A 17,875-nucleotide genomic window follows, 5' to 3' on the forward strand; every position below is an offset into this window, starting at 1 on the left:
TTATACGGGTCTAACCCAAATTTTACTGGGCCGAACACAGTTTTCACTCCGACGCAAGAGAATGACACAATGCCTCAAAATTTGGTTCATTGTGAGTGCACGGGTTTCTATTGTTGGCGGCATGATTTCATTATATACTTGTAAATGTTTACTCCTCTGTATAGATATTAAAATTGCCTCATTTGCGGGAATAAAATTGATAATTTGACATTATTTTGCACTGATAAATCACATTTTCATGTCAGTTTGGCGAACAAATATGATTTAAAATGTGAGCAACATTAGTTTAATTCTTGAAAAGTGAAAAGTAGGGGGCAGGGTTACGTAAAGTCAAGGGGTATAATTAAATAACCTTTATCGAAAATTATATTAGGCAAATCGGACAAAAACAATTTTTTGTAGTTATATAAAAATTGTTGCATTGCCTAAATATAAGGGAAGATTTTTGGCAAAACGGTTCAAAAATTACTCTCGTCACATGTTCGAATTTCAAGTGCGATATTCTAGTTTTTTTTAAATAAAAAAAATCTTCTTCCATTAATTCATGGTTCCGCAGGTGACGAGAAGTATTAAATTTTAGAGTAGATAGAGTAACAAATATTTCCTATATTCCACACAGGAAAGCTAGTATGACAAAATATTAAAACTAATGGTTGAGAAGTTAGCTTGACGAACAAATTATACCGTGAAAATATTTATGTTGTCTTATTAATTTATATCTTGAAAGTTTTGAAAAGTTTATGTAAGTAATGGAGTAAATAAATTGGTTTCAAAGGAAGGGGTTGAGTGTGGGCCAGGTGATAGGAAGGGTGATTGACTTTATCTCACGACTTGTATAAGTATTGTTCTTGGCTGCCGTTCATATTTCATCATGACCAGGTCAATCGATCCACTCTTTCTAGAATAATTTGACTAAGTGAAACATTGATGTTGTTCATACTTCCAAAGGCATGTTTTCAAATGTGATGGGCAGACAAACTGCTGAATCATCTTATTAATTTAGTATTTGTCCATCTCCCCTCCATGATTCTTTGAAACTCTGTCTCAATCTTGAATCTTGTTCTCTAAATATATTCTAACGTTTCACAACATACCCCATTTAAAAAATAATTCACATTTGATTAAGAAAAATGGAATGTCAATACTATTTGTTTACTGCTTACCATGAACAACGGCAATCCCCTACCCCTCTCTCCAAAACTGTAACGATCTGATTGATCGTTTTGAGCATTTGCATTCACTTTGGTAGTTTGAGGTAATGAGTAGCTTCATATAGTGTAATATGACTTGGTGTATGGTCGGTTTTAGGTTTTCGAGTGGTTCGGGATTTATTGGAAGAATGATTTTCAACTAGGAAGCTTTAAGTTGGAAGAGTTGATCAAGTTTGACTTTTGTGTAGTTGACCTCAGATTGGAATTTTGATGGCTCCGTTAGGTATGCATGGTGATTTTGGACTTGATTTGTATTTAGATATTTCTAGAAGGTTTTGGCTCTAATTGGCAAAAGTTGTCAATTTAAAGATTTGGAAAATTCATAGGTTTGACTTCCATATTATCGGGTTCGGATCATTGTCCCGAGAGTTGGAATAGGTTCGTTATATCATTTGAAACTTATGTGCAAAATTCGAGGTGATTCCGAGTTGTTTAAATGTGTTCGGCGTAAGTTTGAAATTTAAAATTTTAAAATAGTTCATTAAGCTCGATTTGAGGTACAATTCGTGGTTTTGATATTGTTATGTGTGATTTGAGGCCTCGAGTAGGTTGGTGTTGTGTTTTGGGAATGATTGGTATGATTAGACAGGGTCTCTGGGGCCTCGGGTTAGTTTCAGATGAGTTTTAGATCATTTCCATGTTTTAGACGGACCTTGTTCTGGTGCTTCGCATCTGCGCGCATGTTGTAGCGGAGATGTAGATTCGCTTCTGCGAGGTTTAAGTCGCTTCTGTGAGGTTGTGGAATGGTCAGGTTTTCTGCTTCTGCAGATCAGGGATCACAGGTACGAGGCCGCATCAATGGATGTTTGATCGCAGATGCTGGATTGAGGCACTATTAGAAAAATGCTAAATTCTGACCGAAATCTTCTGACGGAAAAAAGTTGTTGGAAATTCCCGACCGAAACAGTCAGAAAATTTAAAAAAATAGTAACATTTTTATTAAATAACTTTGACCACGTTTCCGACAATAGTGGTCGCACAACTTGGCGCTAAAATCTGCGAACCAAATTTCCGACCAAATCCGCCTCTATTTAAAAGTCAAAAATTTATTGCTGACCGTATTTGCGACCGAATCGGTTGCAAAAAATTTAAAAATTTAAAATTGTAAACTTGCGACCGATTCGGTCGGAAACTTTAAACATATTAAAAATAAACATTAATGTTTCGACCAAAATAGTTGAAAATCTATTTTAAAAACCATATAACCGACCTTGTTTTTTTCTTTCTCTTCTATTATCTTTCTCTTTTCTTTCTTTTTCAGCCACCCCAGCCAACCCTCGTCCCTTTGTCCCTCTGCCGATCCATTCCCCCATTCCCCCCCCCCCTCTCTATTTCTCTCTCTCTCTCCATCATCTTTTTATACTTAGTGATTTTTTCTTTCAATTTTTTCAGTGAATCAGCCATGATTCCACCTTCTCCGATGTGATTGCTTTCTCTTCTTCGGTATTTTTCCATCTAGGTAAGCAATTTATTTGTTAGATTTCTTCTTTTGACTTTGAAGTTTTAGCAAGTTTAGAATATCATTATTTGACTTGATTTTTTGAGGCAAATTTGAAAATTTAATTTGCAGAGTTTGTTTTAATTGTTATTGTGAAGATTGTGGTTGATATTTGAGTTCCATTTGACAAATTTTGGCTTGGTTTGGATCGAACAAGTAAAAAATTCGCAAATTCAAGGTTAGTTCTCTGGTATTCACATATGTTAGTTGAATGGTTCAATCTTTATTGTCAAACCTAATTACTTCGTGACATATTTGAAAATAATCTTGATTACCTCAATTGTATAAGAACAAAGTGACAATCTTTCTTAAAATCCATTAGTACTTGTAAATGCAAAGAGCTAGCTTCTAAAGCAATAAAAATAATAGATTGGTAGCTTAAGTCAATGGAAATTAAATGCATCCTATACTAAGGCTAGAAGCACCACACTTTAGTCTTTTTGTTTTCATTTCTTAAAAAATATTAACGATGTGTAAATGGACTTTATGAATATATAACAAGCTATTCAAGTTTAATTGGTATAGTCAAAGACTTATATTTTAAAATAGGGATTAATGTGAGAGTTCGAGTGTTAGATGATTTTAATTTAGAAGAATATGACGTATTAATTAAAGTGCTTTGCGATAATGATAAGTATATTTAAAAAGGAACCTTTGAAAGAATATAACTTTTTAATTAGTTTAAATAAACTAAATTATTTTAAATATCTCAATTCTAATTTTCTGTTTGTGTTAGAGAATTGTAATTTAGATATAATATATTAGTTAAAGTATGTTGGCAAATAATAAATACATTTAAAAAAGGAACCTTCGAATTGGCGTAATCTATTAATTACTTCAAATAAACTAAATAACTTTAAATATCTCACATTTTTTTTGTTTGTGTAAATTAAAATTGGGTATCATAGATGGATGCATAATGGGAATCATCTGAATCGTATCGGATTGCGGGATGGATCTATAGAAGGGGTTGCTAGCTTTATTGCTAAGGAAAAGACACTTGATGATTTTCTTATTGAAGGGATGATTAGGTGCTCTTGTGTGAAATACAAGTGTCTTAAGTTATTGGACCCGATATTGTTACTGTTCATTTGTATAAGAAGGGGTTTATGAAACATTATTATGTATGGACTATGCATGGAGAGAGTCATGCTAGTGTAGATGATGTTCAATTTTAGAAAACATCTAGCGGTGAAGAAGGTAGTCCCATAACGGAGAATATTAATGTTGAAAATTCTATATTTAATAAAATTATGAGGGATGCTTTTGAGATGTTCCCTAGGGCTCAATCCGAAACAAATGATGCGGCTAAGAGTTTCTTCAAACAGTTAGAGGAAGCTAGTTATCCGCTTTATGAAAGAGCAACACATTCCAAGTTGTTTGTTGCAGTTACATTACAAAGTTTTAAATCGGATAACTCTATTTCTCAAGCAGGCATGTATTATATCATTGACCTTATGAATAAACTTAATCCGACCAAGATTGACTTGCCCAAAGATTTTTACACGGCAAAGAAATTGATTTCCAATTTGAGTATTTTATCGGAGAGGATTGATTGTTGTGAGAAAGGTTGCATGTTATCCTATAAAGATGATGCAGGTTTAGAAAATTGCAAATTTTGTAACCAGCCGCATTACAAAGAAGTCACAAATGCTAAAAATAAGAAGGTTCCAGTGAAGGCTATACACTACTTGCCCTTTATACCAAGGTTAAAGAGTTGTATGCACTAATGAGTTTCGCTCATCATATGAGATGGCATTACTAACATAGAAGGCCAGATGGTGTGATATGTCATCCGTCAAATGGAGAAGCATGGAGGCATTTTGATAGAGTGTTTCGAGACTTTGCCGGAGAACCGAGAAATATTAGCCTGTGATTATGTGCTGATAGATTCACTCCATTTGTAGTGTTTGCTGCACCATATTCAGGTGGTCCTGTGTTTGTCACGTCGTATAATTCGCTGCCTGAATTGTGCATGAAAAGTCAATATTTATTTCTAACTTGCATTTTTCCAATTCCACGCAATCCAAAAAAATTGATTGATGTATACATGCATCCCCTAATTGATGAGTTAAAGTTATTATGGCATGAATGTGTGGAAACATATGATGTATCAACTAAGCAAAACTTTAGACTCTGTTCTGCTTTGATGTGGACTATAAATAATTTTCCTACTTATGGAATGATGTTTGGGTGGTCAATTGCCAGAGAGTTAGCTTGCCCGACTTGTATGGAAGACACAAAGGCATTCACTTTGAAACATGGAGGCAAGAACACATAGTTTGACTATCGTTGCCTCTTCTTGCCAATGGATCTTGAGTTTAGGAGAAATACTAGTGCATTTATGAAGAACAAAACTGATTATGAGGAGCCACCGCATGTCTTGTCGCCTGAAGAGATGTGTAACATAGTTAGGGATCTACCTAAGGTAACAGAGTATCCATTGACTAATAAGATACCGGGTTATAGTGTAACACACAACTGGAAAAAACAGAGCATTTCTTGGAAGTTACCTTATTGGAAAGGTTTACCTCGAAAATGGTAACAATAATTAGATTTGATTTTGTAATTCTAAAAATACGTAATTTATTTTTATGCTAGTTGTTAGGCAGTAGATGCTATGCAAACTGAGTAGTCGAGGATCGAGGCCTCGAGCAAGCCTATACTAGGCCTCGGGGCTAAGCTAATGAGCTCAGCTGAAGATGACCGATGAAGCACTAATAGTTCTAAGAGATTTAATGAGGGCTTTTTATTATCAATGATGAATAATAAATGAAGAACAATCAATGAAACGCAATAAATGTAAGTAACAAATCAAAGGAAAGACAATAGAGAGCGTTTAAGTTAGAGAGCAGAGAATGTTCTTATTCTTGTATTGAATATCATGTGTGCAAGAAATAGCAAGGGCCCACCTTATATAAGAGAAGAAATCCCAACATGGTACATGTATCATTATTACAAGGAAAAGTAGCTGGTACAACTACTTAAAGGTCTGGTACAGACCTGTACTATTCTTGCAGGCGTTGTCAGCTTTGATCACGTGCCTCGGGAATTTTCCGCTTCTCCCTGATAGCCGTCGATCTGTGCCACCTCGAGGTTGACATAGGGAGCCCTCAGGATCGGAGTGGAGCTGGGCCTCGAGTATTCCGAGCCACGGAATGTCATATCAATCATAAAATCAGAGCGTCCGATTTTAGCCGTATATAGACAGTCCCTGCATTTCTTAAACTGGAAATGATAATAAATGACATTGAATTCTTGCCTCTTCGATATACCCATCGTGACGTCAGTCGCGTCGTATCAAGCGATTGATGTGACAAAAATGGATGACCAAAAGTCGAATCCATACAACCTTCGAAGAGCCTCTGAATTAACTATAGCGGTTAGCTACCGTTTGGCCTGCTCAACCGTGCATGTTTGGCCTCTATAAATACTTCTTCCTTCGCCCCCTATTTTCCACTGTAAAAAGAGTTCTTCTTACTTCTCTCTTGTGCTCTTTCTCTGATTACGATCTCTTCTTTCCTCTGAAACCTTTTAACAAGAATGGCAAAGGCTTCCATCTCTATCCCTCGGGAGGATGTGCCTCCCTCTTCTCCACGCTCGTCCAAGAGTAAGGCAATATTACCTCCTAACCTTGAGGAATTCATCCCAGGATCCTGCGAAATGATCTCCGATTTGAAGGTCAAGAAGCCTTCTTCGAAACTGGGACGATGTGAACCCGTGTCCCGATATATCAGTTTAGTAGTAGACGCTGAGAAGGTGAAGACTGACTGCCGCTGGGGGGGACGCGGTGTTGGTGGATATTCCTTCTCAGGGACAGGACATAACAACATACAAGGCCGACTTCCTTAGTGTGTATACCTATCCATTTACTCATGGCTTGGTGGAGCCGTCTTCGCCTTCAGTAGACCTCGTGATCCTCGACTTCTATGAACGATACCGAGTGACGCTCGGCCAAATTTATCCATCGTTTTGGCGCATTATTTATATGACCAGATATTTTGTGAGCATGATTAAGGGGATGCCTTTCACCCTCGACCATCTGGTCAGAATGTACAATCCTATACTCCTCCGAGGGGCCCTGATTAAGCTCAGATGTCGGGCCTCGAAAACCTTTTTTGCTTGTACCGACGAGGTTAGGGACGGAGGGTGGATACATTGTTTCGTCCGAGTTAGGATCTCGAACCTGATCCCGGCGGAGAAGATGCAGTTCCCTGAAAGGTGGAACACAAAACGTAAGTGGATACGCGGATTAAGTATTTTCTTTCCCTTTAGGATCAATTTCCCAATGAACTGACTTCCTCCACTGACGCAGCTAACGCGGTGTACCCTGGCGCGGTTAGGGATCTCTCGACCTAGATTCTCCGGCTGGATTCGACTTTCCCATCTGTCGAATGTGTGTGGCACGACCTATCTAGGTCTTGATGGGAGGCCAAGGACCATGATGAGCCCTTACTTCTGCTGTAGTTGAATTTCTCAGAAGAGATATCACTGATTGTGCCCTCATTTTATGTGTTTATATTTGTATTTGCGTAGGTCTAGGAGAGGCCTCCTTGATGAAAGAAGCACCGCCTGGGGAAGCAAATGCCCCGAAACCTGACAGAGAGGAGAAAAGACAAAGGAAATCGTCAATTGAGCATTCTAAATCCAAGAAGGCAAAAGTGGAAGAACCTAAGGCTGTTCAGCAGCCCTAACTCCAGGAGTAGCGGGGAGTCCCTGAGCTGAAGGTGAGGAGAAAAATGGTTCCTCGGTAGCATCCGGGGGAGGGTAAAACTTGATCACCCATTATACTACTGAGACGGTGGCTTTCAAGTCGGGACTTGATGCTGTTGTCGTCCTACCTCAGGCTGAAGAGGTCTTCGAGGGTGTATCGGGTAATGTCTTTGAGCCGATTGATGACCAAAATATTCCTCGGGCTGAGGTGCATTTGATAGGCGGTTTGGGGGAGTTAGTTCTGAAGCTCTCCAGAAATAAGAGATGGACCTGATTGATCCAGTCCGAGCTATTGAAGTGAGCGATTCCCCTCCGATATCGACTTTACCTCCTAGGGAGATGCAAGATGGTCAAAACAAAGAACCTTCTGATGTGGGTGCATCCAGCGGAGATAAAGATGTATTTGAGGGGTCTTTAGCTGCGCTTGAGAAAAACCCTAAGCTTGAAGCCTCATTTATTTTCAGTGAGATGGATAGGCTCTGTGAGCAGGTAACCTTTTGCAAATTCTGATCGGCATCTCTATCTTCGTCTTTCTAACTTTGTTTCTTTCATGGTTCCAGACCAAAGTGCTTTATAATCAGACCTATGCCCGGTTTCAAGCTGAGTTGACTCACTATGAGGGTGAGCTCAGGAACCTCACTTCGAAAGCCGATGAGCTTGGAGGTCTTTTCACTAGGAAGGAGGAGGAACTCTGTGGCCTTCGAGATTGTTTGGAGGCAGAGTCCTGTGAGAAAACTCTTATTGGTGAGCATGTTATGTAGTTTCCGTTTGCTTTTGTCTAAATATTTATCTGATTTTAGCGTTTTAACACCTTTGGGCTGATCTACGCAGCTCGACAAGAAGGATGTCCTTATGAGGGAGGAGCTCCGAGCCAAAGAATCTGAAATTCTCGAACTCAAACGGCGTGAGTGAGATAGCTTCCGAGAGAGATACCTCCAGGGGAAGGTGGTCTTAGTCGGGCATCAACTTTATGATGTGAGGGCAGAGGGAAATAAATATAAAGATCTTTATACTAAGTTAGTTGCTGCGCTATCCAGGATCAAAGCTGAAGTCGGGGCGCTCGTATCCTCGTACAAAGAGGGTGATGTTGCTGCAAATGCTCAGGTTAGGAGAGTGCCCGAAGGGGCCGAGCTACAATTGACTTGAGCCATGGAACATGCTCGGTTAGAATCTCGGAGGTGGACTCTCGAGGATATACATGCAGGTGGCATTGATCTGTCTACTGAGCTTGAGAGGGTGAATAACCTAGAGGAGAAGGCTGTAGCCCTACTTGCTTTTGGAAGTGAGTCGATTAGTGGCTCTGGAGATGACGAGGATGAAGGTGAAATCCCCAAAGGGGAAGAGGCTGTTGAAGACCCTGGGACCGCAGTCGGAGCCGTTGGGGGCACAACTTCCGAGGGAGCCATCAAAGGCATAGACCTAGTGGTAGATTAGGGTTTTATTGCTTTATAAGCCTTATGAATGTACCCTTGCGAGCAATATATGTAAATAGCCTTTCGTTTCTCATTATTTCTTATTTTTCCTTTGCTTCGACAATTGGTCCGAAAATTTGGACCTTAGATTAAACCTTTGGGTACTTGGCACTGTTGGGCGATTTGTGACGGTCGAAAGTTGACCATTTGGGACTTAGTCACCGAGTTAGGCTCTTGACTCTAGTTTATCGACCTTTAGGTCTAGAAATCGACCCTAAAATTGTTTGGGCCGGCCGTTGGGTTGGTGTGACTTCTAGTCGGCCCCGAGCCTCTTTCAAGCAGGCAATAATGGCTCTTACGCATAGGGTCGGTACGACCTTTAATTTAAGCTAGCGACAGTGGCTCTTATGCATTGGGTCAGTATGACCTTTTAATTTAAGCTGGCTGTAGTGGCTCTTACGTATTGGGTCAGTACGACCCTTAATTTAAGATGGAGGTAGTGGTTCTTACGCGTAGGGTCAGTAAGAACCTCAATTATAAGCCGTTATGTGACGATAGATGAGCACCTCGGGAGGTTTCGCTCGATGGCTGAATTGTTTCGAAGCCTTTTTGTTATTTGGAGCTGATATGATCGAAGCTCTTTTGCTTATGCTGAGGGTAGCCTGGTTAACCAGTTCTTTTTGAAGTATTTCAAAGTAATTGAAGGCCTGTGATTTTATAGCAATGGTCGAGCGTCCCCGAATCGTGTTAGTTTGGCCGGAGCCTTATAACCGGAGTCATTGTGTTTGGCTCTAGCCTTTTAGTCCCCAAGTGAAGTAGCTTCGGCGTCTATGTCAAGGGTATGCCTTTTTAGGCGTCTTACAAGTTCGAATATATAACCTTAACTTTAAGATCGGGATTATGCCTTTTGTAAGGTCTTATAAATTTGAACATGCCTTAATTGAGGTCTTATAGATAGGTTACTTGGCAAAAGTATAATTCATGACTTGCTTGAGGTCTTATAGATTCTTGGTATAAGTATAATTCATGCCTTGCTTGAGGTCTTACAGATTTGGGCATGCCCGGAGGTCTTATAGCGTCGATGATGCCTTATAGAGGGCTTATATTGTTGATAATGCCTCATGGAGGGCTTTTCGGGCTCGAGGTTTCCCGCTCGGGGTCTTATGGCCTCAAAATTTTGATAGCTCGATGGGACGACAGTCCTCGAGACATCGAGAGTTCTTGGCTCTAGAACCATCTTTTGACATTGCCTCATTGAGGGCTTATGAGCTCGAAGTTTCTGTCCCAGAGGTCTTACAGCTTTGAGTTTCTGATGTCAGTTTCCGAGTGTTCGGAAAATTTCTGGCCTTGGAGCCGTTTCTTGTGAAAATAGCAGATTTCTTTGAAGCATGAAGCGTTTTTTGTGGTAAAAGAAACTCCTTTGATTACTTGGTACAAGTATACATGTTTTTGTCATTGAGGGTTCGATTATTCTATGCGGACATGGTTCATTTGACCGTTTGTCCCGATACATCATTTTCCTACCGAGACCCTTTTTTTCTTGATTTCTCCGGGGAGATGATCTTTCGGGATGATGCCCCCAGTATTCGAGGTTGATTGAAGAGAATCCTTGAATACTTGTTAAGTTCTCCTTAGGTAGCATATAGATGTTGCCTCGTTTAAAACCTTGCCGGTAAAACCCTTCTTGGGATAAAATCCAATTGAAGGAAAATAGTGCAACACATGCTTTAAAACCTGAGGTCTTCAAGCACGAAGGTACTTCGATTCTTCTAATTGGATGCCTGTACATAGGTTAGTGTGAGACCTAAATAAAAAGGGGGTAGTTATACCTTAGTTGCGATGGCGTTTTGAGCCTCGATGTGCTTCCACTACTTGCTCCGGGGATGCAGTATGGTCCTTTGTTCGTTCACTAGGGTGCAGCTGAGGATTTAGCTTGTGATTTCTACTTTGCTGTTTGCTTATCCTTTGACTACTTTGATGTTGAAGGGATCGATGTCAGAGTCGTAAGATGCTTCCATTTCTTCCATCGAACACTTCATAAGTAATAGCATTTGGTCATTGATATGTTCCAATTGCTTGGGAGTTATTCGCCTTCCATGGTACCGAGCTTGTACGATCATTTGCCGATAACTCCAAGGATGCGGTACGGTCCTTCCCAGCTTGGGCCTAGCTTCCCTTCATTAGGGTTTTGAGTGTTCAGGGTGACTTTCCTCAGGACTAAGTCCCCGACTCCGAAATGTCAGAGATTAGTTCTCCTATTATAGTACCGTTCGATTCTTTGTTTTTGGGCGGCCATTCAGACAAGTGAAGCTTCTCGCGTTTCATCTAATAGTTTGAGGGCTGCAGTCATAGCCTCATTGTTTGAGCTCTTGGTGGCATGCCAAAATCTAGCTCTTGGTTCCCCGACCTCGACCGGTATCAATGCCTCATAGCTATATACCAGAGAGAAAGGCATTTCTCTTGTGCTCTATTTTGGAGTGGTTCGATATGCCCATAACACTTCGGGCAACATTTCTCTCCATTTTCCTTTCGCATTTTCTAACTTCTTTTTCAAGTTTTGAATGATGGTCTTGTTTGTGGACTCGGCCTGACCATTTGCACATGGGTGGTAGGGTGTTGACATGATCCTTTTTATTTTGATGATCCTCGAGGAACTTTGTTACTTTGCTCCCGATGAACTTCTTCCCGTTATCACAAGTTATCTCGGAGGGAATCCCGAATCGACACATGATATGGTCCCAGATGAAGTTAATGACTTCTTTTTCCCGTACCTTCTCGAAGGCCTGCGCTTCCACCCATTTTGAGAAGTAGTCAGTCATAAATAAGATAAGTCTAGCTTTACCTGGTGCCATTGGCAGGGGTCCGACAATGTCCATCCCCCACTTCATGAACTGCCATGGTGACAAGACTGAATGCAGTTGTTCACCGGGTTGGTGAATTATTGGTGCAAATCTTTGGCATTTGTTGCATTTTCAGACGAATTCTTTGTTGTCATTCTCCATGTTGTCCCAATAGTAGCCTGCTCGGATCACATTTCGGACTAAAGAGTCGGCACCAGAGTGATTTCCGCAGGTTCCCTCGTGGATTTCTCGGAGCACGTAATCTGTGTTCCCCGGTCCCAGCTATACTGCTAGGGGCCCATCAAAGGTTCTTCTGTATAGAGTTCTATTTTTGTCGAGCGAGAACCGGGTTGCTTTGGTTCACAGGGCCCTCGACTCTTTTGGGTCCGCAGGTTACTTTCCACTTTCCAGATAGTCGATATATTTATTCCTCCAATCCTATGTCAGGCTAGTGGAGTTGATCTAGGCATGGCCCTCTTCGATCACTGATTTGGATAGTTGAACAACAGCCCCGGGGAGTATGTCGTCTTCCTCGACTGATGATCCCAGGATTGCGAGGGCATCGACCTCGCTATTCTACTTCTGAGCTATGTGGACCACAGTCCATTATTTGAAGTGTTGCAATGTGACTTGATCTTTTTATAAGTATCTTTGCATCCTATCTTCCTGAAGCTCGAAGCTCCCATTTACCTGATTTACCACCAAGAGGAAATCACATTTTGCTTCAATCACTTCCGCTCCTAGGCATTTGGCCAATTTTAGACCTGCAATCATAGCCTCATACTCGGCTTCGTTGTTAGTCAACCTCGCAGTTTTTATAGATTGCCTAATTATGCCTCTCATAGGTGGCTTTAGAACTATGTCGAGCCCAGAACCTTTCACGCTTGAGGAACCATCAGTGAATAGGGTCCATATCCTCGAAGATGTGCCCATTTTTAGCAGAAGTTCTTTCTCTACCGCGGGCACGAGGGCGAGCGTAAAGTCAGCCACAAAATTCGCCAAAATTTGGGACTTGATAGCCGTCCAGGGCTGATACTCGATATCATACCCCCCGAGTTCGATGGCCCATTTGTCCAGTCGGCCCGATAACTCGGGCTTATGCAATATGCTTTGAAGAGGATATGTCGTTAAAACACAAGTACGATGGCATTGAAAATAAGGTTTTAATTTTCGAGATGCGTTTATCAATGTAAGAGCCAATTTTTTCAGGTGCAGATACCTTGTTTCGGCATATCCCAAGGTCCGACTTACATAATAAATAGGGAATTGCATACCTTGTTCTTCTCGAACCAGCATACAACTTACCGCTACCATGGATACGGCCAGGTACAAATACAGCGTTTCATCCTCATTTGGGGTGTGGAGTAAAAATGGGCTTGTCAAATATCGCTTCAACTCCTCTAAGGTGCGTTGGCATTCCAGAGTCCATTCGAAGCTATTTTTATTTTTGAGCAAGGAAAAGAAGTGATGACTTTTATTTGATGACCTCGATATGAATCAACCCAATGCTGTTATCCGCCCGGTCAGCCGTTGCACGGCCTTCACATTTTTTACCACCGTGATTTCTTCGATGGCTTTGATCTTGTCGGGGTTGATCTCAATCCCCCTGTTTGACACCATGAAGCCTAAGAATTTGCCCGAACCCCCTCCGAACGCACATTTCTTGGGATTGAGTTTCATGTTTAGCTTTTGAGGATGTCGAATGTTTCCTGCAAATGAGTCAAGTGGTCCTCTACGCGCAGGGACTTAACTAGCATATCATCAATGTAAACTTCTATATATTTGCCTATTTGATGTTCGAACATCTTATTAACTAGGCGTTGGTACGTGGCTCCCGCATTTTCAGCCCCAATGGCATCACATTGTAGCAGTACGTACCGTACTTTGTGATGAACGAAGTATTCTCCCTATCCTCGGGGTTAATCTGGATTTGATTATACCCCGAATAGGCATTGAGAAAGGTGAGGATCTCGTGGCCAACCGTGGCATCGATCAGGCGGTCGATATTGGGCAACGGGAATGAATCTTTGGTGCACGCTTTATTCAAGTCTTTATAATCTATGCACATTCTTAATTTATTCCCCTTTTAGGGAACTACCACCATGTTAGCCCACTATTCGGGATATTTTACCTCTCTAATAGACCCTATTTTATGCAGTTTTGTTACCTCATCCTTGATGAATGCGTGTTTACCTCAGACCGACGTCTCTTTTTTTGCTTCACCAGTTTGAACCTGGGGTCGACACTTAGTCGATGGGTGGTTATTTCTGACGGGATCCATGTCATGTCTAAATGGGACCAAGCAAAGCAATCGATGTTATTAATAAGAAATTGGATGAGTTTTTTCCTGAGTTCGGGGGTTAGTCCCGTTCCTAAGTATACCTTCCGATCTGGGAGATGCTTGATCAAAACAGCTTGCACCAGTTCTTCAATCATCGACTTTGTTGCATCTGATTCCTCGGGGACAATGAAGGTTTGGGGAGTGAAGAAGTCTTATTCATCACCCTCGAGGGTCTGCTTGTCTACTGGCTCCTTCGAGGCGGAGGGTATAGAAGTTGGTACCTCCTTGTGAATCGCGAACATCTCATTCGCCACATGATGTTCACCATATACCATTTTTATATTGTCTTTTGTTGGAAATTTCATCATTTGATGAAGAGTTGATGGTACTGCCCTCATATCGTGTATCCATAGCCTTCTAAGCAATGCATTGTACCTCATGTCACCTTCAATGACGTGAAATTTGGTATTTTGAACTATATCGGACATGTTGATCGGGGGGGGGGTGATCTCCCCCTTCGTTGCTTTGTCGGCCATGTTAAAGCCATTGAGGACTCGGAAGGTAGGTATGATTTGGTTGAGTAGTCCGAGCTTTTCTACCACCTTCGACCTGATTACGTTGGCCGAGCTACCTGGATCCATGAGTACACGTTTAACTTGAACGTTATTCAAGATAAATGAAATTACCACCGCATTGTTATGCGGATGAGACAAGGTTTCGATGCCTTCTTTACTGAATGCTAGGATGTTCTCGGGCATGCGGCCCCGAATTTGTCCTTCTGTTGCAGTGAAAATTTTTGTCCTTTTGATCACGGGTCCTTGAGGAACGTCGGTCCCCCCAAAGTTCATATGAATGATGTGTTGAGGTTTTCCCATTCTGTTCCCCCTCTCTACCTCTCTTTCCCTCCGGGCTGGGGTTTTTCGAGCTTCCTGCTGGTTTTCTTGGCGTATAGTTTCGTTAGTGTGGGATCTTATATCGACATATTGTGCATCGCGTGAGATCACATCCACTAGGATTGGCTCTGGTGCATCCTCGATCAGGGATTCGCAGTGGTACAGCGATGCCTGGAACATCTACACCATTCTCTCCATGGTCTTTAAAACCGTTGTTTTTATGTGCATTCATTGAGTTAGACATTTTGACCTGAAATAAAAAATTCTTGGGCAAGAAAAAGTGTAAAGAATAACTTGCATTATTTAGTAAACCAGCACGAAAACAATCACTATTATTTTTAGCCCCACGGTAGGCGCCAAACTGTTTACCTCAAAAATGGCAATAATAATTAGATTTGATTTTGTGGTTCTAAAAATACGTGATTTATTTTTATGCTAGTTGTTAGGTAGTAGATGCTAAGTGTGATACTAGAAAATAAGATAAGAGCTTGAAAATAGAATGCTATGCAAACCGAGTAGTCGAGGATCGGGACCTCGAGCTAGCCTATAATGGTCCTCGGGGCTAAGCTAATGAGCTCAACTGAAGATGACCGATGAAGGACTAACAGTTCTAAGAGATTTAATGAGGGCTCTTTATGATCAATGATGAATAATAAATGAAGAACAATCAATGAAACACAATAAATGTAAGTAGTAAATCATAGGAAAGACAATAGAGAGCGTTTAAGTTAGAGAGCAGAGAATGTTCTTGTTCTTGTATTGAATATCATGTGTGCAAGAAATAGCAAGGGTCCCCCTTATATAAGAGAGGAAATTCCAACATGGTACATGTATCATTATTACAAGGAAAAGCAGATGGTACAGCTACTTAAAGGTCTGGTACAGACCCGTACTATTCTTGCAGGCGTTGTCAGCTTTTATCACGTGCCTTGGGAATTTCCCGCTCGTCCCTTATAACCGTCGATTTGTGCCGCCCCGAGGTCGAGCATAGGGAACCTTCGGGATTGGACTGGAGCTGGGCCTCGAGTCTTCCGAGCCACGGAATATCATATCGATTATAAAATTAGAGTGTCCAATTTTAGCGGTGTACATGAAGCACAATCTTCTTCAACATAATCTTGATGTCATGCAGATGTTTTATATATTAATACAACACAAGGAGGAGGGGTGATTTTTGTGGTGACCAATTTTTCGCTTAAACTGATTATAGAAGGACCTGGTTCTTCTATGTGTTCCAACTACTACTGTTGCGGAATAATAAGTACAAAAATTAAAGAACACAAAGATTTTACGTGGAAAATACCTGGCTCAAAATGTAAAAAAACCACGACCTACTTTCCCGTAGTATTTTCCCAAACTCTCCACTAAAATCACTGAGCCAAAAACTACATTTACAAAAACTCTTTTGTAAAGCTAGGACTAACTCTAATCCCGTTGTAACACACAACCTCAACTACTGCGACAACTTCAAGTTAACTCTAACTTGAAAAACTCTGAGTACCTAATATAATTACTTCTAGATAAAGTTGAAAGGTACAATATGAAAACAATTGAACTAGAATAAAGAAAGACACATAAAACTCTTTATAGAGCTGGTTCTTCAATCTGGTTCATGTAGCTTCAGGTTTGCACACTTGAATAACACACGAACTACATGCAAAAAGCCTTGCTATTTTTCTCTCAATTCACATTTAACTTCTGTGTTTTTGTGCAACTTGTAAAAGAGAACAACACTAATATTTATAGAGTTAGTTAATAGAGATTGAGTAGAATTCTGATGCTACTCTTCCTTGATAGAAGAGTTCTAGTTGATCTCAACTTCTAACTCTATCCTTCTTTTAAACCGTATTCTCTTTGAGTAAGGAGTCCTTCTCCTTATCCAATATGCAATATTTTCAATCAGGAGCTGTCACACCTCATTTTTCCGTCCCCGCGTGGGGTGGAGGGGAGTTTTTTCCAATTAAAGGACAATCGAAACGGGATTTGTTTGTTTATTTCAGAGTCGCCACTTGGGAGATTTAGGGTGTCCCAAGTCACCAATTTTAATCCCGAATCGAGGAAAAGAATGACTCCATATTACAGTCTGCGCACCAGAAATCCGGATAAGGAATTCTGTTAACCCGGGAGAAGGTGTTAGGCATTCCCGAGTTCCGTGGTTCTAGCACGGTCGCTCAACTGTTATATTCGGCTTGATTATCTGATTTTATACAAATATGAACTTATGTGCAAAATTTTATCTTTTTACCGCTTTCTTACTTATTGTTATTATTTTACGAGAATTGCAACGTCGTGGAAACATATCTCGAACCACGTTACATCAATGCACCCGTAGTTGTTTGGCATATCTCGACTCGGTTGAGATTTGGATTTGGGTCACATAAATGTGCACCCGAGTTAAGGAAAATAAATTATTAAAGGCGCGCCTAAAGCAACTAGCGTCTTGTTATTTTGGGGAAGGCCGTAAAATTCGCTAAACGGCCTGTCCTCGAATTCTAAGTATTTTAATATATACATTTAGAGGGCCCCGCAGCTTGTGCATTTTTTGTTTGTCGAGGCTCGTCTCATTCATTATTAAAAAGAATTTGCAATGTCATGGAAATGCATCTCAGACCACGTCACAATCAATGTACCCGTGATTAGAGACACATTTCGATTTCGTTGAGATTTGGATTTGGGTCACATAAATGTGCACCCGAGTTTAAGGAGATAACATTATTAAATACGCGCCTAAAGCGACTAGCGCAGGGTTATTTTGAGAAAAGGCCGTGAAGTTCGCTAAGCGGCCGATCCCGAGTTCTAAGTAATTAACACATACATTTGTGAGGGCCCCGCAATCTATACATTTTACTAGGCGAGGCTCATCTCATTTATTTTAAATGGACAAATCCTAAAGCGACTACATCTTTTCTATTAAAATTAGTCTCTAAAATAAATAAAGAAAATCCTAATTAATTACGAGTTTTTTATTTATTTAAGAATGCATGGCATACTAATTGCTATATTAATACAAATATTGATGAACAAGAA

General features: G+C 40.6%; 1 long non-coding RNA gene across 1 annotated transcript; it reads left to right on the plus strand.

The window, feature by feature from the left end:
- Window positions 1-2,432: 2,432 nt before the first annotated feature.
- LOC104211262 (uncharacterized) lies at window positions 2,433-4,203 on the plus strand. The gene is made up of 3 exons (XR_707089.2): window positions 2,433-2,670; window positions 2,782-2,887; window positions 3,618-4,203. It is a non-coding gene; the product is annotated as an uncharacterized lncRNA (long non-coding RNA).
- Window positions 4,204-17,875: the final 13,672 nt, after the last annotated feature.

This window comes from Nicotiana sylvestris, chromosome 4, assembly GCF_000393655.2.
Source record: "Nicotiana sylvestris chromosome 4, ASM39365v2, whole genome shotgun sequence".
NCBI classification, from domain to species: Eukaryota; Viridiplantae; Streptophyta; class Magnoliopsida; order Solanales; family Solanaceae; genus Nicotiana; species Nicotiana sylvestris.